This window comes from Pleurodeles waltl, chromosome 8 (genome assembly GCF_031143425.1).
Source record: "Pleurodeles waltl isolate 20211129_DDA chromosome 8, aPleWal1.hap1.20221129, whole genome shotgun sequence".
Lineage (NCBI taxonomy): Eukaryota > Metazoa > Chordata > Amphibia > Caudata > Salamandridae > Pleurodeles > Pleurodeles waltl.
In genome coordinates this window covers 634,121,650-634,135,417 of record NC_090447.1, presented here as the reverse complement: position 1 = coordinate 634,135,417, position 13,768 = coordinate 634,121,650, and the positions used below count along the sequence as shown (strand labels likewise).

The window sequence follows — 13,768 nt, the reverse complement described above, 5'->3', positions numbered from 1 at the left end:
CCGGTTTGTGGACTACTTTTTATCTTTTTTCGCAGCGCGATCTCGCTTGGCAGAAGTCGAGCGCTTTGATTGACATCGACACTGTTACACAGTTAATTGCACTTTTGCCTGTTACGTAGATAATTGTACTTTTGCCGGATCGCACAATTTGCTTATAGAGCACCTATAGAGATGCAGTGTTGAACACACAACTTTAAGCTGGGTAGACTCCTTCCTTCAGGGACGCACGCTTCATGTGTGTCAAAAAACATTCTATTCAAGGATGTTCAATCTGCACCAGGGAGTTCCTCCCTGAGGCCTGCATTATTTACTCTACACATGCTTCCCCTAGCTGAGACTGTAGAATGGCATGGGTGTACATTAATCATCTATATGGATGATACTTAGTTGATCATTGCCCTTTCCCAGGACTCGACAACCACAGCTACTTCTCAGATTTTTCTTGAAAGAGGTTGCAGGGTGGATGGAGCATAATTGTCTTAAACTGAACGCAGGGAAGGCTGAGGTCCTGATTTTGGGCAAACAACCCAACATTTGGTCAACCTCTTGGTGGCCCGTTACCCAGTCCTAAGCCCAAGGTAAAAAAACCTGGGCATATGGTTTGATTTGGCTGAGACATGCTTTGGAGTCCTAAACACCTTGAAAACGATCCTCTATTTGCTACCAGAAAATGCAAGGAAAACGGTGGTGCAGGCCCTAATTATTTCCAAGGCTGGACTACTGTCACGTGCTGTATCTAGAGGTATAACAGTCTCGCATGATGAGTCTTCGAGTACATAACAATAAAATATCTTACAGGAAATAGTCTAATCCATCTTCCAGCTCCTCTGGTGTCTGTAGCCACAATTAACATTATTTTATTATTATATGTGTTTGTTTTACTAGGACTGTTCCAAAATGGAATGTTGGTGTGATGAGGAAGCAGCTTGGCTTTCCACAGCTGCAAGAAGTGAACAACATTTTATCGCAGCCACAAACTGGACCCCGTTAACTTCATAGGTATTCTGTTCACAGTTCCAAAGCCCGCAGCAGGTTTTTTCACATTAGCCTGTGTACGAATATCACCAAAGGTCACAATGTGGACGATAATCACATTCTGCGCATTGCTGATTCTGTGCCACCTTGAGGTCAAGTTAATTAAGTCATATGACAATACAATCACACCCTGAACATGGAGCACGAGAACTGGAGAGCCTGTAAACCCCCTTTGGCAGTAAAGGTCATTACTGTAACTCACAAGAGCAATATCCAAGTGGGCCTCTGTTTTATTATCTTGACAGTGGATGTGGAAAGAGACGTGTACTGGAGAGTCGACGGAGATAGTTCTAAATTTACAGCATGCGTGTTAGGCACTTAATATGCCATGAAAAGCAAGCGACAAAAACAGCAACACCAACACAGGTCCCCCTCCTTGTCAATTTAAAGATTGGACTCGGTGTTACCGTTGTTGTTGTTTTCTTTTAAATGAAGGATGGCCCTTCTAAAAACACAAAAGAGTAAATAAACTGCAATAAAAACTGTATAAACGATAACCTGAGATTTCAAGAGAAAAGGCAAAAACAACCACAGTAAAAAGTAGTGGAAATAAATACTCCTCATTGCCAGGCAAACAGCGCACACATTTTAACCCGATATCACAGATGACAGGAAGCTGGAAGCAAGGAAAGTATTCCAAAATAAAGCTGACTTTAATTACATAATTAGTATTGGTAGGTCAGCCGAGAGTGGCAGTACAGACAATATAACAAATCAGAGTTCAATGGTGAGAGGCCTTCTCTCTAGTCTGGGCAAAATCTTGCACATACATCACAGTAGATGAGCAGGGATTTATGTGCATTGGAGGGTCTCCAAAAATGAGGTCCTTTACCTTAATTCCGCTCACTGACAGCAAGGACCAACGAAGTGCAACAACAAAGCCTGCTCCATGTGGAGATTTCCAGGAAAACCCATTCACCTTCTCAGAGAGGATCACCAAGGACCTCTCTCCTCTGCAAGCCATAAAAGCTCTCTGCACCCACCGGATATATTTCGACCTAGAAGTCGCTTGGACAACCGGGGGAAACCTTAGCCCTAAATACTGGTCATACAAGAAAGGAGTTTGCTTTATGTAATCTTCTGAACACCAACGTAGAACATGTTTAAAGTTAAAAAATAAAATAAAAATGCCACAACAGGACTACTATTGTTTACACAAAGTAAAGAATCACAGCAAGGTAGGTACCAAGTGGACATAACAAGACTATTGGGTTTGAATTGTGTACGAAATTGGATTATTTAGGGTGAGTAATCACGCATCTCAATCCCATCACAACCGTTATCAGGGTGAACTTTTAACTCAATAAATAAACTTGAGCTTGAACCCCTTGTACCAATGGCATGGAGCAGACACGCTTAACTTGGAGAAATGTGTAGATCATTTATGCAGTACAAAACAGTAATAAAGTTAAAATGCAAAACACTAAAAATCTCAAACCAAATCAAAAAAATAAAGCAGATTAAAAAAAATGACAAATCTAATAAAAGACAGAGAAATGGAACTTCAAAGCTGTAAGCAGGAATAACGCCAAGAAGCGCCAATGATAGCAAAAGATCACAGTAGACCGGGATTTGACCTTGGCTGCGATGGAGTGCAGGTTGGATACACAAACCAGGTTCCTCCTGATCAACGGTCTTATACTTCAGACTTTAGGCTTAAGTATTAATCCATCCCAGAAGTACACTTCTAAAGCCTCCAGAGGACCTCAGGGAAGCCACTTAACAACTCCCAAGGTGTCAGGCAGGCCCAATAGCAGGGTCTAGTCCAGGTTCAGTTGCCACTAGTCAGCTAGGCAGTTGCGGGAAAGAGCCTCTTTAAGCTTGTTGTATCCCTGCAGCTTGAAGAGGGCAGACGTTTGACTCTTGGAGACAACCTCTTGGCCCTGGGTACTACAGGGAGCAGGTCCAGTCCTTCAGGGCTCCTCTCCAGTGACACACAGCAGGTCCAGTCCTCTTCTGTTCTTCCTCAGGTCCAACAGTGTTCTGTAGTGGGTTCCTGGAAATGTCACACTTATTCCTGGCATAAGATAATGGGCGAGTATGACACCTGGGCACGCCCTAACCAATAGAATAAAAATTCCAGAGTCAACCCTACCCACGTTCGGCACTCTAAAGATGGCAAAAGTCTTCAGTCACACTAAACGAGGGCACTGGGCATGTCCCTGGGGAGCCTACTATGGTAATATTAGTGTCCTCCACATCAAACACAAACATCCAGTTTGAAGCAGCCTTTGTGTACCCACAATAAACCCAGAAACAGATGTCTGGCAGGGCCAAGGAAGGGTTCTTCTGTAATGAGATCGTGGATACACAAAAATTGTCTCTGCATCCTGTTCTCTCCTATTCAAGTGTCACATGTGGTTCAGCAGACCTGTCAATCAGGATTAGATACTATGCTGTCAAAGAGGATGCTCACAGCCCCCATCCTTCAGTTGCGCTCATATGAGTCATTCCTGCCTGTTAGGTTGACCTGCCAATCACAGCAACCTATTGCTTAGCCCCAGATAGGAATTCCACATCAATTCAAATGCTAATACCTTGCTGGGAAAAGTTGGAAAACAGATGCAAATTAGTCTCCAGGAACATCAGGCAGGGAAAAGGTAACTCTATTGAGTTTCTAAAAGATTATATATATATATATATATATATATATATATATATATATATATATATCAAACTTCACCACTTGGTTGAATTTTTAATATTAGCTATTAAAATTGCTGCTTAATTATTTTTCCTATGCAGCCTCATTCTGGAGAACCAGTATAGGACTTTATTCTATGCAGGACAGCTAGGCCTGCCACAGTGAAAAATAGCTTTTCAATGCTAGTCACTGTGAAGACAAGTTAACATTAGGGGCCTGATTACGAGTCTGAGGGTCACTAGATTGGTGATACCGTTGGGTTGACGGCTGGTGCCGGTTGCAATCAGCCAGGGGGGCACTGCATGCAGCGTCCCCCTCTCCCCTGCTGAAAAGGCTGGTGAAGAACAGGTGCAGGAGGCCACAGGGGGATCCATGCACTTGGCATGGACAGTGCAGGGGTTCCCCTGCCCAGGACCCTCGCAATGCTCACCGTCTGCATAACTGGTGCCCCCTGCGGGCGGCAGCATTGCTGCCATCTCGATTACAAGGTGGCGACAATACTGCCGCCACTTTCCATCTGGGCTAACAGGTGGAAACCTTGATTTCTGCCCGTCACCCCAGTGGGAAAATCATAATCGGCCAGCGGGAAGTTAGCCAGTAAGGCGGCCACCTCCCCACAGGAAGTTCAGCAGATGGGTCATCCTGTCCACCAAACTCACAATCATAATTTAAGTTTCTACATGCCCTACGTTAAAATACCATGCCCAGTCCATGGGGGCCACAAGGCCTAAATAAATTTAACTTGTCAATATTTAAAATTGAGGTTTTGAACTGTCAAATGTTTAACAGTTTTGTACACTGCTACAGTAAGGCTACACACGGTAGGACTGAAGCCATGTTTGTATTGTGGTGGATGGGACAAACGGTGCTGCAGTGCACTCAAGTCATTTAATTTCCAGACAGACCCTCGGTACACCTTGTACCAAATACTATGGACTTTGTAGGTAGGTACATTTAATATTTAAATCTGAGCATGCCAATTCGGCTGTGTTTTAAGTAGTAGTAGCAAAGACAGTTTACCACTAGTCAGCAAGGGTAAACTGTATAGTTCTAAAGCCAGCAAAAATATATATTCCAGAAAAAAATCCAGGATGATCACGCACAAAAGGCAGATTTCCTAAGAACTGGAAGATGTAAATCGAAGTCTGAACTCTGTTACCTTAAATGGAATCATTTAGGATCCAAGGAAATACAACACTGCTAAAAAAAAAAAAAAACTAGCTCATCAAGTGGTTCACACGGATGCTCATTGACTGCTGTGATGACACTCCATTGCCTGCTGTGTGTTGACGTTCATGAGTGCTCGTCAATGAATCCCTTTGTTAGACCAAATGATGAATTAAATGGGCCAGACCGATGTGCTAAAATGGAATTTTCCAGCCTTATTCCAAACAGAGAGGACCGCAGTTTCATTGTTTTGATAAATGTCAACAACAAAGTGTGAGGTAATTCCTAAATCAACGTCAATTCATTGACAATGTGTTGCTTTCCATTCATTTAGCATGTGCTGCTTGTTAAATTGTTGTGACACAATAGATCCATCAGACTACAAACGGTATCAACATCAAAGAATTTATTGCTGAGATGTGCTATGTTTGTATTGCGTGAATCTGCAACTGGTATTGCCTTTTAATCTCAGTAACCATCTAAAAATTATCAGTTAAAGAAGCTGGGTATACTCCAGGCATCTAACTAAATCATTATCTTCTTAGGGATTAAATGGATATTCGAAAAGGGTAGATTAAAGGACACATTCGGAAAAGTATGCTGTTTCAGGTCTACATATTGAGCGCAAACATATCCAGTAAATGTACTTAAGGAAACAACTATCATCAGAGTCCAGTAAAAAGAATACATCACAAATCATAACAGTTTACACATCATTCTGTAACTGAAAGGCCTCGCTGAAATATACAGAAGGAAGATTCAAATGAGCTAATAGGTGAAAGGCAACCAAGAAATGAAGCTTCTCTACAAAAATACTAAATTTCTCAAGAAAATGACAACAAATTTCCACATTTCCAAAAATAAATTCCTACATTGTCTTCCAAAAAGCACTTGAGTAGTGGCACACCTGGAAACAATTATTTGAAAAACATCAAGACTGTTTAACAACTGCTGGCGATCACAATCAATGCAAGATTGTGGCAAAAAGCTACCATCTTGAATTTGGTCAGTCAATGGAAGATGGCTACCTCAGATTAGGGGATCTTACTTGGAATTGCTTGATTAAAAAAAAAAAAAAAAAAGATCTTCCTCAGAGCAGGCCCAAAAGACCTGTGTAGGGCCTACTGTACACAATCAAATTCAACACCCTGTACAGCAGGTACCCAGTGACAACTGTTCTCAAATTGCCCACATTTTGTACATTCAAGCATCATAACATTTCTTCAGCCACATCCTCAGAGGGTTGTTTGATTAGTTAATACACCACTCTCTCTCGATTACAACCCCAACCATATCAGCCAATGTATTTTACATCTATTTCTCCTAAATCATCAAAACCATCAGCAATAACCTGAACAGGGTATTATCTTCTCCACTTCTTTACTCTTTTAAACCCACTAGACCCTGCGCTCCCCAGGTTTTAGTTCACAACAACTTACTAGCTGAAGTCATCACTACAATAAAAACTGCAAATCCATCATCTGCACTGGTTGACCTTTTCGCCCTCAGATCACTGCACTCTTATTACTCCCTTCCAAAGTTCTAATTTATTTTACCTCTCTTCATGAGTACATTACTTACATGCTTCAAATTGGCTGTAGTTGTAATTCTGCTCTAAAAGTCCCATCTAGTGGGGCGAAGCCAGGCATCAAACCTAGCAGACGCAATCAAATAGAGCTCCTGAAGTCCACTTGGGGTCCTGAATTATCTGCCAGTTGAGGCCAGGGGCCATAGCTAGAACAGCTGGGACTGCGTGAGAAGCAGAGAGGACCCTCCGGCTCCCCCCTATTAGCACCTGGCTGCAGGACACCGATCAGCTGCGGAGGAGAGCGACACGGCCTGTGCGGGCCTGGACGGCGGCCTAACCAACGACCCCATTCGGCCTGCCTTGGAGCTGCCTGATTTCACCAGCAGCCTGGAGCGGGGGCCCGTGCAGAGGACTGCTGGAGCAGCAAAGGTCCTTCCCCCCCCCCCTCCCCAGTGGAGACTGGGACAGTTAATTTGCACTCAGGTGAGTGCAGATGCTGTGGTCAGGGTAGGTCCAAGCTGGAGGGGGTGCAGTGAATATAAGGGTCTTCAGTGGCTGGTGGCCTTTGCCTGGCCCAGCCAGACTGGGACACATACCTGCCATACCAATGGAGTCTCCCATTCCCCTGCCAGTGTTGCGGGACGGTAGAGGGACAGCGCAGCAAATTTGGGGAGGCTGAGGTGCGCTGTGACGCTGGGTGAGACAAGGCTCAAAGAAGGACCCTCAGACCGAGCAACTGAGGGAGCCTCCGGTATATTGTGGTAGAGAAACAGTCCCACCCCCACCCGTGGTGATCAGGACTTGAGTTGGGCACCCTGTAGAGGAGCTAGTGCCCCCTGCCCCGCACTTGGGCAGAGATGCCACCCCTTAGGGCCAGGTGAGGCCTGTGTGCCTGGTTGCAAGGGGGGGGTAAAAGAAAATATACATAAGTGGAAAGCACGAGGTCATTGGACATTAAGCGGAGCTTCACAATGACCAAAGGTCCCCCGCCCCTCAGCCTGAACTGAGTGAGGGGGTCTCTTGACGGCAGGGGTCACACATAAGCTCTCCCACAACGCATCAACTGTCCGAAACCTGATGCTAATGCTGCATTTGCTGCCCTGGAGTAGGGCCCCTGGACAAATGGCACAGAGAGGTGCAGAGGAGAGTCTGCTGTCCGGTGGCGCTACCAAACTAGTCAGTGAAGCGGTAAAGGTGCTTACAAGGAACAGAGTAGTTGCTCAGTGCCTGTGGATTACATCCCCCTACCAATCCTTCTCCCCGAGGACAAACTGGACCTGATCCTGCAAGAAAGACGATCTTTAAGAAACTGGCAGATTAAGGGCACGCTGCGGGGGGCACACTTACCGAGCTGCCCCCCCAGCACACCCGGAATTCGGGCACAATTGCTGACCTCCAACGTTGTATCCTACAACTACATGACCGCGCATAAGATGCTGAGGGTCGAGCGCGGCAAAACTACGTGAGGATAGAGGGCCTGCCTGAAGGTGAAGAAGGAACCAATCCCACTCAGTTCAACGAGAAGTGGTTCTGCAGAACTGTCGCACCTCAGGGCCTATCACCCATATGTGTTGTTGATAGAGACCACCAATTGCCTTCACGCCACCCGGCCCTATTGTGGCACGGGTCTTGAACTTTCATGATCATGACCACTTACTGTGGCTGGCACAGAAAATGTCACACATCAAGGTGGACAATGCAACGGCTTCATTATTCCCGTACTACACGCTGGAAGTGCAAAGAAGCTATGCATCATACCACACTGTGAAGAAGAAACTCTGTGACGAAAGCCTAAAATATGCTCTTTTATTTCCAGCATGGTTAAAAATCTCGCACAATGATCGCTCACTGTTCTTTGAGACCACTGATGCCGCCTGGGACTGGCCTGGATGAACATATCCAACGGCCCGCCGATAAGCTGAGACCCATGCTATATCCAACGGCCAGCCGAGAAGCTGAGATCCATCCCACAAGAAATCTAGACAACGCAAATGCCAACAGAAAGGAGCACAAACAGCCGCCCCCTCACTCCAGGAGGCCGTGAGGGCAGGGTGGCAGCATTGATGGTTGCAGAGTCGAACTCCAGTATGGCCCTGTTCCCTTCAATGATCCCGTAGACCTCAGACACTACTATCTGGCTGCACTGGTTCCTTGGTTTGTGGTCCCCAGTATGACGCATGAATATAAACTATTTGGCATTTGTCCCGGGGGCTAAGTAATCACTCCATGGCTCATGCCTCTACAGGCAGTGGTGGCAGAGGCCCTGGATTTCCAATAGATATGGACTCACCGGGGCAGATGTTGTGGACCTGGATCACCGTTAACTCCATCCTGGGCAAGCTTGTTCCCACTAGACCAGACTCTGCTTGGACCCCCCCAAGTGGACTGCACCTATGATTATACTCTAAGTTATTTGGAGTTAAGATGAACGTTTAGTCGAACAGATGTTTCATGTGGGACCTAAAAGTTGGGGTTTATAAAATGCTGCTTTGCCTGCCACGTGATGCTCTGCTGGAGAGAAGGGGGAGGGATTGGGGGGGGGGGGGGGGGGGAGAAATCGCACATTAGAATGTTGGCAACAAAGCCAAATCATTATAAGATTCTAACATGGAATGTTAGAGGTTTGGGTTCCGCGCAAAAGGGTTCTAGCCTAATTACATCGCCGTAAGGCATCGATTGTCTACCTACAGGAAACCCATTTATGACTACTCAAGGTGGCCCAGCTTAGATAAAAGTGGAGAGGTCAATTAATAGCCATCTCCTACTCTGGCCACCTCCAGCTGCTGCCATTAGGATTAGAGCAGGAGTCCCCTTCAGGTCATGCACACAAAAAGACACCCTTGGTAAATATGATTTCGCCATAGGATATTTGGATGGAATACAGATGGTTCTGGGGAGCATATACTGCCCCAACACAGAAGATGTATTTTTGCAACGCCTATCCACAACGCTAGCAGAATGGGCACATATAGTGTATATGGAGGGGATTTTAACACAGTGTTAGATATTACACTAGATTGCGCACATCCACTACTGCCTCACACCAACCCAGTAAAGCAGGCCCTCATGGCTTGGATCGCCCCTTGGGATCTTGTAGATGTACGGAGAACACATCATGAGGGGGTGAGGGATTATTCTTTCTTCTCCCAACCGCACGGCTTACACACCCACTTGGACCGCATCATATTTAGCTAAAACCTTCTCAGATCACAACCCACTATAAATGACACTCCAATGGGATCGCATCCCGCACCAATCCCCATGGGGCATGTGCAGCCAACCCAGCTTGAGGATGCAACCTTTTGCAGCGCTGTGAACACAGCCATAGCAGAATACTTTACCATAAATGAGGGTACTGCATCAACAAGAGAAGTGGAGTGGGAGGCGTTCAAAATGGAGGAGTAGCCATTAAAACCATGGTGGGGGCCAGAAGCCAGATTTTACGAGAATTGACAGAGAAAATAAAATGGTTAGTTTAGAGCAGGAGCCAACTGATGATCCTAACCTTTTCCCCAATTTATTATCAACTAAAAAACGGCATGCAGAACTCACTGAGCAATTGCGGGTCTATGTCTACAGAACATACACTCACCGAACACATGTAGACTGGGATAAGGCCGGAGTCTTGTGAGCATATATGATACAACCACCTAGGGCCCCTACCCTGGTTCTTCAAGTAATCACACTCAGGTCAGCAATGCTCCACACAACTAGAGGTGAATTGGGCTTTCCAAGAATATTACAGGTCCTTATACACCGCCACCCCGTTTCCCCCCGAATATTGTGCAGAGTTTCTCCGAGACCTCTGACTTCCTCACCTGTCGAGCGACTGCTGTGCACAATTGGCTGGGCCTATAACAGAGGAGGAAGTACATCAGGCCACAAGGGAGATGCCACGCATAAAGTCCGCATAGATGGGTTGCCAATCTAATTGTACTCAATATTCGCATCACAGCTCACTCCAAAGTTTGTTGCAATGTACAAAACTGCACTAGAACGTATGGAGCTCCCCGTCACCTCGAGTCAAGCTCTAGTCACCTCTTTATTAAAGTCAGGACGAGCACCCACCAAGCTTTCCTCTTACAGACCACTCTCGATATTAATAACTTATTATAAAATTCTCAAAGTCTGAGGCTATTGCTGCTCCTGCTTCAACTGATCGGCATTGATCAATGTGGATTTATACCCCGTAGGAGCAGTTCCTTAAACATTCGCTGTCTGTACCAGGTGATGGAAGTAGTGCAGCCTGTCAACCCCAGGAAGGGATGCTATTCCCTAGATCTGCAGCATGCGTTTGATTCCTTAGAATGGGAATATCCATTCACAGTATTTAGGAAATTCAACATACCAGCTGGCAATATTAAATGGGTTAACATACTATACTCCCGCCCTAAGGCGAGAGCGAACACAGGGGAGCATATCTCTCCATCTTACCAGATATCCTGGGACACTAGGCAGGGCTGCCCGCTGTCCCCATTACTATTCGTGCTGGCAATTGAACCCCTCGCCCAAAAGCTGAGACAAGAGGGATGTGGTTGGGGGATACTTGACGGGTGTCGAATGCACACATGTGCCTATGTGCGGACAACATGCTTCTATAAGTATGCAACATGAGCAGGGAGCATGAGCTAATAAGCCACACCCTTGAACAATTTGGTGCAATTTCGGGCCTAAAAGTAAACCAATCAAAGTCACTTGGGTTTTTATTCCAAAAGGGGTTATACACCTCTGACACAGTCCCATTGGGCATGCTTGAGAGCCCAGTGGCCCAACAGACATTTAGATATATTGGTATACAGATATATCGTTCCCCTACCGATGTACTAGAGGGTAATTTGAACAAAGCGATAACGTCACTGAAGGCACAGATCAAATTCTGGACCTCCCTGCCCCTCTCAGTGGCTGGCGCTTGGCACTGGCCAAGATGGTGATGCTTCCCAGGTTACTGTATTTGTTTGTGAATACCACAGTCGACCTTCTAAACACTGAACATCTTACTGACTGAATTAATATGGACAATAGGACGCTGCCGTATTAGTCTCCAAAAACTATAGCTGCCCATAGATGAGGGGAGATGTGCGCGCCCGATTTTCAGACATACTGCATTGCAGCACAACTGCAATTGCTGGCCCACTGGCTAGCGGTAATTTATTTGGAGGAGAATAACTACACACAAGACACAAATAGATTGTGGGGAATTACAATTGCTGCTCCTGCCTGGGAGACTGACACTCACACGGTGGCTGCCCCTACTATTGCAGAACGCGCTGTGGTACTGGCATATGGCACTCAGGTTAACCAAGACTACAACACAATATGTACCCAATATCCCCTTAAACGGCTTTCACACCCCAGCAGGAGTTCTCTCAATGAGGCACCTGACGTATTTAAAAATGAGTGGATTCTCAACCTTAGGGGGACCTCTTCAAGAAGGGTCTCCTCCTTTCCGGTAGGGAGTTTATAGCCTACAATTTGCTGCATTTTATACGCCAACAATGGACCCCATCTGGGAAAGAGCCCCGGACACATTCCCTTGTACACTTTATGATATGGGAACAGGGAGGCACCTGGTAAAATGGCTATATAAAAAGCAGCGCTCACATTATCGTATATCACTGTCTCCTCTATGGGAAAAATGAGACGCAGCCCCAGCACGTCCTTTACATGATAAAGAATGGAAATTCTTTATGGAACATGCATCCCATATACCCTACAAATCATGATTTAAATTTATCCAGTATGCAATTTTCCATGGAGCCTACTTGACTCCCCAGAGGGTGCACTCTTTTCCCAACCTCAAAATTCACATATCCCTGATGCCATGTGTAGGGGGGGATCTCCACCACATGTTGTGGGCCTGTCCGTCGCTGAGACACTACTGGAATAACATTTGCAACTCACTTTGCGAAATCACCAAGTTCTCTTATTGTGATTCTGCTGATCACTGCATATTGGACCTTTATCCTAGGCCCGTGAAAGCGTTAGTGACTCCTAGATTTGTTGACCTAGCACTTATACTAGCCAAGCGCTTAATCACAATTTGTTGGAAATCCTGGAGTCCTCAGTTGGACCTAACATGGGCGACAGACTTGTTCAGTTGGGGGAGGATGCAGCCTTACGTAGGGAGGAATACAGGGGACTGCGGAAACGCCCCATATCAGCAGAATGGTAGACGTTGAAGGAACACCTCTGACAAGATAGTTTAAATGACACCCAGAAAACTGTAGAGGGTACCGAAATGAACTTCGCAAGCTGAGCTCTGATTCCTTTAGGTACACAATTTACGGATCCCATCCCTACTGCACACCATGCCAATTCTAAGTCCTAAGCGACGGGGCCAGTCCGTTGGTTTCTCCTTCCCTCTCCCCATAAAGCGGTACAAATATTGATACTATTTCAAATGGAGCACAGAGCAGGTTAAGGCTAGTTGGGGGTGGGGGCATAAAGGGCTGTTTAATTCAACTTTAGTAAGGGACAAGTGCATTGGAAGGCCTACATGCCAGGGAATGGAACACACCCAAGCAGCAATGATAAATTGTTGACCAGTTCTACGTTCAGCATCAATATGGGGTTGATAAATAGTTAGTGCACTCACAATCTGTAATGGCTCTATGACAGTACGGAGGCAACTCTTTGCAGATGGCTGGGTGTTTTTAAAATACCACATAAAAAAATTGTTTAGGTGGCACTTAGGAAAATTTGTAGACCAAGGAATGTAAGTGGAACTGCCATGGTCATGATTTATGTAATTACTCTTACCTCACTTATTTGCTCGGGCAATGTTAGACTGTCAGTTATGTGTATGTAGGCTGCTTCCGACGGTATAACAGTAAACATGTCTCTAATGCCAAATGTACTGCAATGTCGCAACAACACTGTAGCAGCTGTTTTAAAAACGTTAATAGCAACATCACAAAATAAAATGATGGCGGAGTGTTGAACTTTTCAAACACTCACCACCAGTCACAGATCTGGGTTTGATCCATTGTTATTTTGCTTGCCACGTCACCCCAGTTCGGACCCAGCCACATGCAAATCAGTCTTGCCCCTGACCCCTATGGGAGCGGTCAACCCGAACTACCAAGCCTGGTCCTCTCTGGACAGGATTCAAGCATCCTGGGACCGGTTTCAGGTTATCACCCATCATCAGCTAGGGTAGCTTGAATCGAGTGACACAGCAAGCAAAGGACTTATACCAGGTCTAGGTATCCCCTATTAGTGTAGTACAGGCAGTGTCCAGAACCCAGGCTCTCTAGAGGCAGCTGTGGATGAGCAGCTAAGGGTTATCTAGGATACATGCAAAGCTCATGCAATGCCACTGTAGTCACACCGCACATACACACATGAAAGGAAAACACTCAGTGTTACAAAAATAAAGGTACTTTATTTTAATA

At 45.6% G+C, this 13,768-nt stretch overlaps 1 protein-coding gene across 2 annotated transcripts in view; it reads right to left on the bottom strand.

The window, feature by feature from the left end:
• The window catches only part of SMS (spermine synthase), a 679,013-nt gene that overhangs the window by 512,673 nt on the left and 152,572 nt on the right, over positions 1-13,768 (bottom strand). The gene's annotated exons all lie outside the window — the stretch shown is intronic.